The sequence below is a fragment of the Rhamphochromis sp. 'chilingali' genome (assembly GCF_963969265.1).
Source record: "Rhamphochromis sp. 'chilingali' genome assembly, chromosome: 1".
NCBI lineage: Eukaryota > Metazoa > Chordata > Actinopteri > Cichliformes > Cichlidae > Rhamphochromis > Rhamphochromis sp. 'chilingali'.
Window position 1 is genome coordinate 48,190,835 of NC_137929.1, and position 13,563 is coordinate 48,204,397.

The following is a 13,563-nucleotide window of genomic DNA, read 5'->3' on the forward strand; positions in this document are numbered from 1 at the left end:
TCCTGCCCAGTGTTCCACAGCAAGCATTCAGCGTGTATTTATGTGTGTCCAATATCAAACAGAACATCAAAACATTTAAAACACTAAAATCATCGGGGTTTTAAGAAGAGATCCGTTTTCTCCTATTGATCAAAGGGACCCCTCCTTTGGACTCCAACCAGTACTTCTCCTTTTTAAGTTTTAGAGGATCTTTTCTAATAAAGTCCTCTGGGCCTTCCTAACCCTTCTGTAGTTTAGAGAATATTACTAAAAAATATTCTCAAGGCCTTTAACCTTTTAATTTGTTTAGAAAGGCGTTACTAATAAACCCTTTCAAGGTCCCAGACCTGCACTGAGGTATTTATCCGACACCGGAAAGCAACCCGTCGGCTGCAACCGTGGTCAGACCTCAGTTCACTCTTATCTTTATTCACTTATTCACTTATTTCTTATTCACTTATCTCTTATTCACTTGTCTGATTCTCAACAAGCCTTAAGTAAGCCAGACAATTTTGGTTATGAATTACTAGGAGTTTGGACACTAAGTATTTTTATAATGTTCAATATAGCAGAAATAAAAGGTCTGCTTACCTTGTTTTTGTGTGCACACAGCTTTTGTCCAAACTCCGTTCACTCAGACCACTGCCGATGTCCTCCCATCCGTTCCAGTTTGGCCTGGAGCGGATCCTGTTCGTGACGCCAATTGAAGGATATAAAAAAAAACAACAACAGCAATAGAATAATATTAAACACAAAGTGAACCCGTCTTCCTTCATTAAATAGGTTCTTTTAGATGTTAAGGAGGAATTGACTTAACCAGGCTGGCGGAGAATGAAGACAACCGGACACCTGCAGCAGATGGGGAATCAGTGAACTTTTATTGAGACAGAGACAACCTCTCAACACAGCTCACATCAGGAGATTCCTAATATTTGCTGTGAGGATGGGTATATATTCTCTAAAACTTACAGGAGGGGGTTGTGAGGAAAGTGCTGCATTAGCAGAAAAACAACTCCATAAAAGGAAAGCGGCCTTGGGTGTTCTAGTCTCTTCGCTTGCAGATATCTTCCACCTGCAGGATGAGGCGATCGCTTCTTATCGCTCTCAAGGCCAAAGTCGTGAGCACACTTTTTTATTACACAGTTGCACAGTAACTTTAAAGCTGAACAATATTTAAAGCTGAATAATGTTTGATCAAATTATATTTTCTTCATGATATAGGTTACAAGCAAGTCTGGCGCTGAACAGAAATTGTCGCGCTATGCTCCTTTATTTATTGTGCATAAATAGTGAATTGTCCTGACACAATATTGCGTTTCGCTTCTGTTATTGCCATGGTACATTGACAAAAACATATACTTTTATTCACAGGATAAAACAGGTTTTTTTGTATCACTAATTGTCCAGTACGATTACAGCATACAGTATTATTGTCACTGCTACATTTCTGTGATGCTACCAGAAATTATTTCCACTACTAATTAATTACCGTTGAGCTCAAAGGTTATATTAATAAACGGTTAACGAATGTGTATCTATGACGACGATTTGTGAGACTGGTAAACTTACCTTTGTTCGTACGATGGTCTTTCGTTCTACACGGTGCATTTCAAGGTCCTGTACCCATCCGGCGGTAAACTGTACCTGGGCTTGTTGCAGTGACCTGAAGTTACTAAACTTCATGAGTGTATGCACTCACTCCAAGAACCGTATAATTATAAATATGAGCGTGGTGAAAGTTGGGCAGCACGCTGACGTCTTTTGTCCACTCTGTGTGCTCGTAAGGGTCTGACCCTTTCACTGGTTTGATTTTTTCCTCATATTTTTCTTTGTCTTTTCGTCGAGTCTGTCTTTGTACGGACCGGCATGGTTCTCCTTTTGTTTTGTACATTCCTTTTTTGTGCGGCAAAGAAAAAACAAGAAGGTATTGGAACCGGAGAATGAACGTTTTGCGGTGCTGCAAATGCTTGCATTTGATGCGGTACTTGGATTGTTTTGCCACGAGTTCCCGGCATGCAATGCGCGAAAATCACGTGATTGCTAAACAAGAGGGAGGGTGCATCCGGCTTCCTCGGCTGTAATTGGTCCAGCCCAGAGTCGATCATGACCAATTGGCCCATCCAACACCTTTCATTATATATACCCTTCCTAAAAAAAAAAAAAAAAAAAATCCATCGGCCCATAAAAACAAAAAATCGCCAGCGGCCCACCGGGCAAGTGCCCGGTATGCCCGATGGCCAGTCCAGCTATGGTTACGCCCCTAGTCTAGGCGTGTAGGGACGCACATAAGGTTGGAGGAGAGAGAGACAAATCCCCGCCCTGGTTCCCAAGCCAAACATCCAAACCAGTTGTGAGTAAAAAGGTGATTTTATTTAAGGAAAAGAAGCATAGCTCCAGGGTGAGCCCAGGCCAAAATAATAAACAAAACCAACTAAGTCCCACCAGAGAAAAACTAACTAAACCCTAGGAAAGAAACAGAACAAACAAATGACAGAGCTATCCCTCACTCCCTACCCGGAAAACAGGAGAAAACGGTTCCAAAAGAAAAGGCGGCTCACCCCTTCCGCTTCAGCCCAAGAGTGCCTACGCTCTCAGCTAATGCACTAGGAGCGGCTTTCACAATTCACGCTCACACAAATACACAATAAAAATACAGGCTGGGAAAACCAGGGTCAGGGCCGCGTCGGCTGTCAAGCTACTCGCTCGCTCCACTCTCTCTCCCTCTCCCTGTGGATCTGTCAGAGCGGCTTTTTGAAGGTAGTCACCCGCTCCATGGTCCAATCAGCCGCTCACTACTCTTCATTAGGGGAGGGACCTGGAAAGAGTCTTAAGCACAGTACAGAAACACAGAAAGAAAACAGCCCACACAGGGTCCTCATGGCCACAGCCGTAACAGTTGGAAATAGGTGAGAACACAGCTGGAATAAATCTAACTAGTGACCCTAATGACCCAGACAAAGTAGAACTAAACATAATGCACAAAGACAAGAGGTTATCACAATAAAACTGGAAACATACATGGGAAACTTAGTGACAAAAGTCCAAATGGAAAACACTAGGTCAAACACTGAGGTACCCTGACAGATGTGCACATACATTTTTTTTAATGCACGGCAGAACAAGAGCACAATGGTAAGGTGCAATCTCTATCAAAGAGAGAAACAACTGGAGATTACTGTACTAGCCAAGCTACTGCTGGCTCCAGTTTCACTGCTCTGAGATCAGTGATCAGTCTGCACTTATTGTGGAAACAGGTAGCATTTGCAAGTATAGAAGCACCTTCATTTATCATCATAACTCATGAGTATGTATTATGTTAGAAACTTTTAATACCTTGTTTAGCACATGATTAATGAAAGCTTTGCTGATGGAGAGGGTAACTCCTGCCATGTCTGGTTAAACCACTTTATAGTTTCACTAGCCCCGCCCACTCAAGATCAAAGTGGGCTGTACACTATATCGCCAAAAGTATTTGCTCATCTGCCTTCACATACATATAAACTTGAATGACATCCCATTCTTAAACCACAGGGTTTAATATGATGTCAGTCTACCCTTTGCAGCTGTAACAGCTTCAACTCTTCTGGAAAGGCTTATCACGAGGTTTAAGAGTGTTTATAGGAATTTTTGACTATTCTTCCAGAAGCACATTTGTGAGGTCAGACACGTTGGATTAAAAAAAAAAAATTCACATAATTTATGTACAGCTAACATAACTGTGTGATGTCATAATGTCAAAATGGACCCAATTCTCATAGAAATGTTTCCAGGACCTTGTTGAATCTATGCCATGAAGAACTGAGGCAACTCTAAAGGCAAACGAGGGTTCAGCCTGGCAGCAAGATGTAATGAGTGAAATGGCCAGTTTGTGGTTTTTGGAAATTGTTTTCACACACCGAGGAAACGTAATAAAGAAGTTGTGTTGTGTAATCCTAGTGCTTAGTCTGTACCACCTTCTCCATTTTTTTAACTAGTGACTAGGTTTTCTCAGAAGTTCATATTTATTGATCCTGTCACTCATGCTTGTTCAATGTCTTCCCAGCTGCCTTCAAAACACCTGTGGCAGAGACATCAACACCAGTGAAGAGTGGAAGGAACAGCCTATATGCAGTGCCAGCTTTGTTTATAGTGGCGATTTTTGTACTTTTCCTTTAGTAAATAACTACTGTCTATTTATGTGAAGTAGCAGCCCATTACAGATCACTCCTGAGACTGTAATGAGGCTGCTGACAGTTTTTTGAAGTATTGTCAAAATTCCTCAGAGCTGTACCACAGAGCAGTGCACACTTACATCATCCTCCACTGTCCCATATTTAACACAAACTTATGCACTTTTATTCCCAAGTTTGTTTGTTTTTTCAGTGATTTTTCCATTTTTTTTTCCTCTCTGACCTGCTGCATCCCATGTTGATATGTTTAGGCTAAAACATGTGGAAAAGAGAAGTTTAATCATCACTTCACCCAAAAATACTATTTATCCCAAATCTGAAACATGTTAGTTCATCCTAGCTGGATTGTTATTCACATCACAACATTGTCATTATTCACACAATGTATTTATTTTTCATTGGTACAATGTGTGACTAGCACAAATGCTAACCATAAACTGAAAGTAAAAGGGTTAGCAGCTGCTTTGTTATAGTTCTTACAATTTTAATGCTACCTCAGCTTTATAAGTTCTGAAGGAGTTAAAAAATATGCTGTTAATTAACTCTGGTGCTAATGGAGCTCCTTCAGTTTACATATAAGTGTTTTTGTATCGGCTTCTGTTTGCAAACCATCTTCTTCTATGGAGCAGTTTAGACTTGATAAAGGTTTATGTGCAGTAGAGGTCTGCGCGGGAATGTTTTTTTTAGTCCCGCTCCCGCCCGCTCCCGCAAGGTTTTGTACCGCACCCGACCGCTCCCGCTGTATGTTCACCCGCTGCCCGCTTAGAATAATTTTCTACCCGACCCGACCGTTCCCGCTAAATTTAGATCTGGTTTCCAAAATCTCACATTTAAATGGGGTACCACCAAAAAATAGAGATAACAGATAAAACTGCAGGTTGTGCAATGATTGTATTTATTTTTCTTAAACAAGATGCATTTATCTGTCAACATGCAACATTTATCTTTTAACATGGAAAACGTGTTGCAAAAATAAAATAAATAAAAACGAATACAGCATTGTGGCCTACTTGTTATTTTTATGTAAAATACAAACGTAACATTTTTCTGTCAACACAGTAGGGAAAGTGTCGCGAAAAAAAAAAAAGTCACTTAAAATTGTAAACAAAAGAACAAAATAGTTGGCCACTGCGAAATTAAATGGTTGTTTAAACTATCAGTTTAACGAAAAAATGTCCCAATGTCGAATTCAAGGTCTCTCCTACAAAAGAAAATATGCATATATAAATACAACAATAAACGACATCTCAAAATTATAAACTATTAATCAAATGAACGAAACTTACTTAAAAAATCCAAATTATTTTAAATTTCCATGCAGGAAAAGAATGTCACTGACTGATGAGGGTTTCAGTACTGAACGTCTCTCCTCCAAAATCCGACCACAAAGGCTGAATGCTCTCTCGGAAGGTGCACTCGTTGCCGGGATGCAGAGGACAAATCTTGCAAGGTTGCTCAGGGCAGGGAACTGGGAACTGTTGGAATTCCACCACTGCAAAATGTTTTGTTGACTTGATAATTCAAGTTTCATGGTCCTGTACTCCTGAATCTGAACATCTAGTGATTTTGATCCACATGATTCTTCCTCTTCCTCCCAATCTGAAAATTTATGAAGAACAGTAGGCCTTTTGGCAGGTGTTGGTTCAACATCCTCATCATGTGCATGATCAAACTTTAAATCTTCGATCATCTCCTTGACTCCCTGTATCACATTCTGTCGCCCTCTTTCATCTAACATTCTCAGACCTCGCAGATTTGGTGTCAGAAAGGTTGCTATTTTATAAAGCATGTGAACAGAATGGGATGAAGTGCTGTCTGCTGACAGTAATTCTTTCAGCCGTGTTACACAGACGGTTGCAATTTCAGAGAGCAGAGGGTCTTTTGTGGCTGATGTACAGTGCTCAATTAATCGCACAGACCACGGAAGAACAAGTGAGGCACTGGGAGCTGTGTTATCAGTTTCCAAGTCGTCAGTTGCCTCTTTGAAGGGTTTTAGGAATGATACTAGTAACTTAAGAGTACTGATGCTAATGCGTCCGATCTTGTCATAATTATTGCTCTCAGTCAGCACAGATGCAATGTCTTCGTACTGTTCCAAGACAGAATTTAACATGTCAAAGTTAGAGTTCCATCGTGTCTCTATGGATTGTTTCAGTGACTTTTTAAGCTTGCCCTGCTGTCCTGAGTGTTTGAAATATGTAACCAACTTTTTAACATCAGTCAGAAGGCTAGCGATCTCTGGAGACTTTTCGATTATGGCAGTACCAAACGCACTGGAGAGAGTCACGTTTAGTATGTGCGCTGTGCAGTTTAGCCTCGTGTATTCTCGTAAGGCACTGATCATGTTGGCTCCACGATCTGTGACAAAAATAATCTTTTTGCCCATGTCTGTCGCATCAATGCCAAACACTCTGAGATTCTGCAGCAGGTGCCTTCGAATGTTTACACCTGTCTTTGAGGTGCTTGGGTCAAAAGGGGCAGCAAAAAGCACTCTTGAATGTAGCTCAGATTGCTCATTAACGTAATGGATGGTTGCAGACAAAAAGGACGTTTTTCGATATGTTTCTGTCCATATGTCTGCTGTAACAGCGCATCCAAACTTCGATATTGTTGCAGTGATTTCCTCCACAACATGTTTACGTAGACTCTGAGCCCTCATTTCAACATTTCTTGACACCGTTGTGGGGTGTGGTAGTATCTCACAGACATCGAATTTTCCTATTCTTGCTGCTGTGTCGACCAAATGTTGGGCCAGCTGTGTGAAGCCTTTTCCAGAGATGGTATCATACGGTCGAATGTCTTGGCAAACAAACTGAACACATTTGTCTCTGGTTTCTTTTTTAAACTTCTCTGGCACCAGCAAAGATTTAGTAAATGCCAGTTTTGTTTGCCCCTTTGTGATGGGACATGAGTGCCGCCTTAAACCTGAGGTTCCAGTCTTGTGACTGCAAAAGGGTAAAACTTTGAGGCATTTATCGCATTGTACAAAGGGTAATTTTTTTCCATTTGCGTCTATGACGCATGAAAAAGACTCCCATACATCAGACTTGCCTGATGTGGGTTTCCTTAAAGTAAACTGACCGTTGTCTAATCCCAGCTGAACGTCCTTCAAGGAAATTGCATCTTCAGTTTGCTCTGCCATGTTGGTAAAGCGCGCTCTGATGCAGGTGATGCGCGCACAGAGTCACAGACTGTGCAAGTAAAATGCACGTGCAAAAAGCACTGATCCATGCGCTCAGTGCGTGTAACAGGCGTGAGCACTGGCTGTACCAGTGCTCAATTAGAATGAGGAAATCACAGATATGCTGTTCCGAAAAAATGTCGGGCACGCTATATTTTCAGACCGCCCGCTCCCGTTCAAATTACACCAGAGTTACCGACCGCTACCGCATTTTATTTGGAAATTTATTCCCGCGCCGCAAGAAATCTGGTCGGGTCCCGCGGCTCCCGCGGGACAGCCGCGGGAATGCAGACCTCTACTTTAGACCATCAAGTAAGAGACTGTCCAACCTTTAAGTGCTGGAAATGCGGGGAGTTGGGTCATAAAGCTAAAGAATGCCAAAATGACAGCGAGTGTTCTCTATGCGGACTGAAGGGACACACCTTCTTTAAATGTCCCAAATCCTTTGCCAATATAACTAAAGCTTCCCAGCAGCCCTCCACGAGTGCCTTTCGCACGAACCTTCCAACCACCTCAACGCTGCTAGTAGCTTCAAATCCAGCCCCGCTACAAGAAAGGCTCCCATGGAAATGTGTCCTTAATAAATCCATTGGCTGTCCCTGACGCTGCTTCAGGACAAGAACCCGGTAATCGTACCATAACAAATCTGCCAGGAGTAACAGAGCCGCAGACAGACAATAACAACATAGAGGAGGATTTGACGCTCTCAAGACAACTTGAAGAAATAACAGTAAAAAGTGGAGAAGAACCGGGAGACCAATCCTTCTCACAAACCTCTGATGTGGAAAGTGAGAGCGATGACGAGCGAAGGGAAAGCGAGGAAGAAAATTCATCAGAAAGCTACTTAAGTGCAAGTGATAGTGAAGAATCACCCATTTCGACTCCTGTGGAGATATCTCCTACGGACGGTCCAGCAAGACGAGATGATGTGGATCCACAAACAGGGATTTTTCTTAACTCATTCACTGCCATTGACGTCTATAGACGTCAATTGACAAACTACGTTCGAAAATGGCTGGCAGTGAATGAGTTAACAAACAGCATCCTGCAATGGAGGAATTGGTCAATGAAACAATGAAAGGAGGAAGGAAAAGAAGTGTCTTGATGGCATCTTATAGCAGAGATAAGAGAAAAGACGATCAATCCAGCCCTCCGCAAGGTAATGTTGAATCTACAATGTTCCCTCCGTCTACCAAATAACCTCCTATTACATAAATATGAGTACTCTTAAAATAATAACATGGAATGTTAGAGGGTTACAATCAGAAAGACTAAGAAAGAAGAAAGTGCTTTTTCTGCAAAAACTGGACTATGACATATTGTGCCTACAAGAATTAAGATTGAAAACCAAGGAAGATATTGAAGAGCTGATTAAATTATGGGGTTCAAGCCACTCAGTAGTCTCAATAGGGGAAGATAGTGCAGACGGGGTGGGCTTTTTCTTCAAAAACACACATGTGAACATCATAAAGAAAAGAGATATAATACCAGGACGGCTTTTACTTGTTGATTGCCATTATGGTGGTCAAAAGTTCCGGTTAATTAATGTGTATACCGCACCAGAAAGAACAAAGAAAATGCAATTACTAAAGAAAATGAGACATTTGTTGGAATGTGGGTTTAATACTGTTTTATGTGGGGATTTTAATATGGTTACGGAAGAGAATGATAGGATTGCTAGTACGATTTTCAAAGAGTCCAGGTAAGGCAAACTACTTACACAAATATGTAATGACGCATCTCTTAGGGATTTATATAGGATCTTAAATCCTCAGACAATTCATTTTACAAGGTTTGACTCATCCTCTAAAATTAGAATAGATAGGATTTATATATCTTCCGAGATTTTAGCTTTAAGATATAATGATTTCGTAACTGAGTTCTCTGATCATAAGGTAGCCAGAGCTACGATTTTGTGTGGCACTGACCCCCCTTCCACTTATTGGAAATTAAATACGAGCTGTCTAAGTGACGGGGCACTAGTTTTGGAATTAAAGGTAGAAATTGAGAAAGTTTTGCAACTTAAAAAACTCACAACATCTGATATACAATTGTGGGAGATACTGAAGGAACGGATGCGAAACTTTTTAAAATTTAAATGTAGAGAAATAAACTATAATGAACAAGTAAATCAATATATATTGTTGAAGAATAAAAAAATTAGAAAAGAGGATGAAGAGAACCAGATTGAAGAACTTAAAGTTAGTATTGAAAAAGTAAATAATGAAATATTATTTAACATACAAAAATCAATGGGAGGTGATATAAATGGTAATAAAGATTATATGATTGGTGCTAACCAAAAGAAACGTAATAATGATTTCATTTCTTCTATGAGAGATGAGGGAGGAAACTCCTTTGTAAACGAAGTAGATAAAAGGCGAGTTATCAGAAGGCTATGTGCCCATATGTTCTCTCCGTTATCTACAAAAACAAGTGCAGCAAAATACCTGTTAAGTAAAATAGAGCCTCTGGACTCCATCCAATATACCCCACTTTTAGGAAATATTACTAAAGAGGAGGTAGAATGTGCGATCAGTCAGTTAAACATAAACAAAACCCCTGGTTTAGATGGGCTTCCGTCCGAATTTTATAAAATAGTTGTTAATGAAATATCCGAATTTTTAGCTACTGTTTTTAATGAAGGCATGCATGAGGGAACTTTGGGTGACTCCTTTTATAATGGATTAATGTGTTTGCTATATAAGAAAGGGGAAAGAGATAATATAAATAATTATAGACAATTGACAATAATGAATGTTGATTATAAAATATTTGCTAAAATAATTATGAATAGGTTTGAAGAGGTATTAGATAAAATTATAGAAAAAGAGCAAACATGTGCAATAAGAGGTCGTCTGATGTGGGATAACTTATGTACTCTGCGTGAAATAATTTATAGTAGAAAAGATACTGAATTTTTTATATTAAGTCTCGACCAAAGGAAAGCCTTTGATTACATCTCCCACTCTTATTTGTGGGAAGTAATGAAAGCATATAATATGCCTGAAACCTTCATCTCTATGATTAAAGTATTATATAAAAAATCCCTTGTCCAGATTAAGGTAAACGGCAGACTGACCGAACCCTTCCGTGTCGAATGTGGAGTGAAACAAGGATGTCCTTTAAGCGCAGCCCTATATGTTCTAGCAATAAATCCGTTACTTAAAACAATCAATAGTGATAGCCGTTTTACTGGATACATCCTAAATGACACCTACAAGGTGACTGCCCTTGCTTATGCGGATGATGTCTCTGTAATTATTAAAGATCAAAAGGAGCTATCAATACTTAAGGATTTGCTAACAAAATACGAACAAGCTTCTGGTGCTAAGCTAAACCAGGAAAAGACCGAAGGAGTTTGGTTTGGACAAAACTTAAAAGAACCTGTAATTGATTTAAAAATTAACAAGGAGATGAAGATTTTAGGTATTTGGATTACTAAAAATGATCCATGTCATTTAAATTGGAAAAAGAAAGAGATTGAAATAGAAAACGAAGTAGCTAAATGGGACAATAAAAATACAAACTATAAAGCGCGTGTGAATATTGCGAAAACACATGTAGTCTCAAAGTTGTTGTTTCTGGCTACTGTCTTTCCCCCTCCTCACAAAACTGTTATTAAATTAAGTAAATTGTGTACCAAATTGATTTGGGGGACAAACCGCGAAGTAACACAGAGGAAATTAATGTATAAAGGAAAAGAAAATGGAGGATTAGGAGCGCCAGATCTTAGCGTTATTTTGAAGATTCCTTTTCTAAAAAATGTATATAGCGCATTTGAGCGAAGCACCCACTGGATCCAAGGGAAGGAATCTCTGTGGAAAAAAATGAAAGGGAGAGCCCGAACGGGAGTGCCATACTTTAAACTTGTGTTTGGGGATCTTGTGGATCAGTGGAAATTGGATGGCTTAAATCTTTTACAATTAAATTCAAAACAGATATATAATAAAATCAATCTAAAAAAAATGAAGATATGATACAATATAAGGCTGTGGAAAAAGAAGAAAATCAGAAAATAGTTAAAAACATATATGACAAAATAATATCCGAGAACATGAGAGATACAGTGTGGCTTATCTCTGTCGGACGTCTCCCAGTAAGAGCTGTGGTTCTGTGGAGTTTCTTCGTTACTACTAAGAAATGCCCTATGGAGAATTGTGATGAAGACGAAACTCTTGATCATCTATTGATACCGTGTTACAGGACGGTTGAAATAAGAAGGAGGATGGAAAAACTAGGTTTTAATATTGAAAATAATATAAAATCAGTAAGATATGGTTTGTTTAAAGAAAAGATGAGTGATAATAAAAGAAGATTGTTTTGGCTGGTGATGTGTATTATAAATGTCCACATATGGAAAACAAGGGCTAAAGGTGTTATAGAACAAAAAATGATAAGTAGTTTCACGGTATGTAAAAACATTGTCACTGAGCTGAGAAGAAGAAAAACGAGAGATATGAAATTAGGAAATGACTTACCGTGGGAGCTTTTATTATTGTAATATGTAAAATAAGATGTGAATAATTTGTGCATGGTGCTTGTATTATGTGTAATTGTGAATTTTGATATTTAAATAAAGTGATTTAAAAAAAAAAAAGAAAGGGTGGCAAAGGACTCGGCAAAGGAGGCGCCAAGCGTCACCATAAAGTTCTCCGTGATAACATCCAGGGCATCACCACCCGCTATTCGTCATCTGGCTCGCCGTGGCGGAGTCAAGCGTATTTCCGGTCTGATCTACGAGGAAACCCGTGGTGTGCTCAAGGTGTTCCTGGAGAACGTCATCCGCGACGCCGTCACCTACACCGAACACGCCAAGAGGAAGACTGTGACCGCCATGGATGTGGTGTACGCTCTGAAGAGGCAGGGCCGCACTCTGTACGGCTTCGGCGGTTAAACTCATTCGCCCTAATCCATCAAAAGGCTCTTTTAAGAGCCACACACACTTCACTTTGAGCACACTTCACTTTGAGAGCTTCCTTCTGCGATCTTGTTGGTTTTTGCCATGATTTAGAGGGACGTGCTGAAAAAGTTGGCGAAATATCTGCCAGTATCTCCCCAGCAACTTTACTGAAGTACTACATTATAACTTAAAAAAAATTACCAACTGAGATTCCTAACATGTTATTAATTCTTGGTTTTTCTAAAGTCTATAAGATTAAGCTGTTTATCGTGTGCTTTTCTTTCTCCTTAACTGACAGAGCCACAAACTGAACTTCAGATTACAGACCTATTCAATACCACTGTTTCATTAAACTCGCCTATAGCAGGAGTGTAGACCAAAAGAAAGAAAACTGAAAGATTTCACTGATTAATCCGTTTATTTGTAAATGTCTTCCTGCCACAAATCCACTTAAAGCAGACGTGCTTATTAGTGATGGGATTTCTGGCTCGGCTAAATAAAAATAAAAATAATAAAAATTATGCACAAAAGGAATTACTAACTCAAAATAAAGTGTTTTTATTTATGTTTATATACGAATATATGCGGTGGCCCCTGGAGACAAAGCATATTCCTAGCGTTAACTGAACTTCCAAAACCGAGCTACCTAGATCACTTAAATTACAGAATTGAAAGCATATGGGTATTGTTTGTGTATTTATACACAAGCACTCATATATATTCAAATAATAAAAAAAATGTTCATTTGCCTGTTACTACCACACACCAAATCTGGTCGTTGGTACTTCCTGGCTTGTGTAGCCACTAGGTAACAAAAGCTCAACACTGCGCCGAGCATCCTGGAGCACTTCTGTTGTGTTTTGTACGTGCTTCGTCTCTAGGGGCCACCGTAAATATACTTTTATTTATTCACTCCACATAAAATGTAATAAATAAATCATATAATACAAAAAACAACTATTCACAGTTCAGCTTTTAACTATTTACATTTTCATCTTTTTCATCTTTTTCCTTTTAAACCACCAACCACCGAACCCTGCCCTGCTTTTGTCTTTGTTTCTTGATTTATTAAAAAAAAAAAAAAGGGGAGAAATATACTTGCCTACATTTGCTATTCTACATGCTTTTAAACCATTTAAAATTACAATTCATAGTTTTATATGTGAATTACTTAATGTTATAGTATACTATTAGTATACTATTTTCCAGGGAACACTGGAACACTTTATTTTATTTATTTTTAGGTCTCTTCTATCCTGTTACCTATTTAATATTACCTTATTGTTAGGGCTGTTTTTGTTGTGCATCTGCACTTTATTGTTGTCAATGGG

The 13,563-nt window shown here is 39.3% G+C and overlaps 1 protein-coding gene and 1 pseudogene across 2 annotated transcripts in view; one reads left to right on the forward strand and one right to left on the reverse strand.

The window, feature by feature from the left end:
* The window catches only part of LOC308401547 (uncharacterized protein), a 201,331-nt gene that overhangs the window by 52,380 nt on the left and 135,388 nt on the right, over positions 1–13,563 (reverse strand). The window lies entirely within an intron of this gene.
* Positions 2,752–13,526, forward strand: LOC308400192 (histone H4-like; annotated as a pseudogene). Its single transcript has 2 exons — positions 2,752–2,885; positions 11,931–13,526. The product of its transcript is annotated as a histone H4-like (transcript).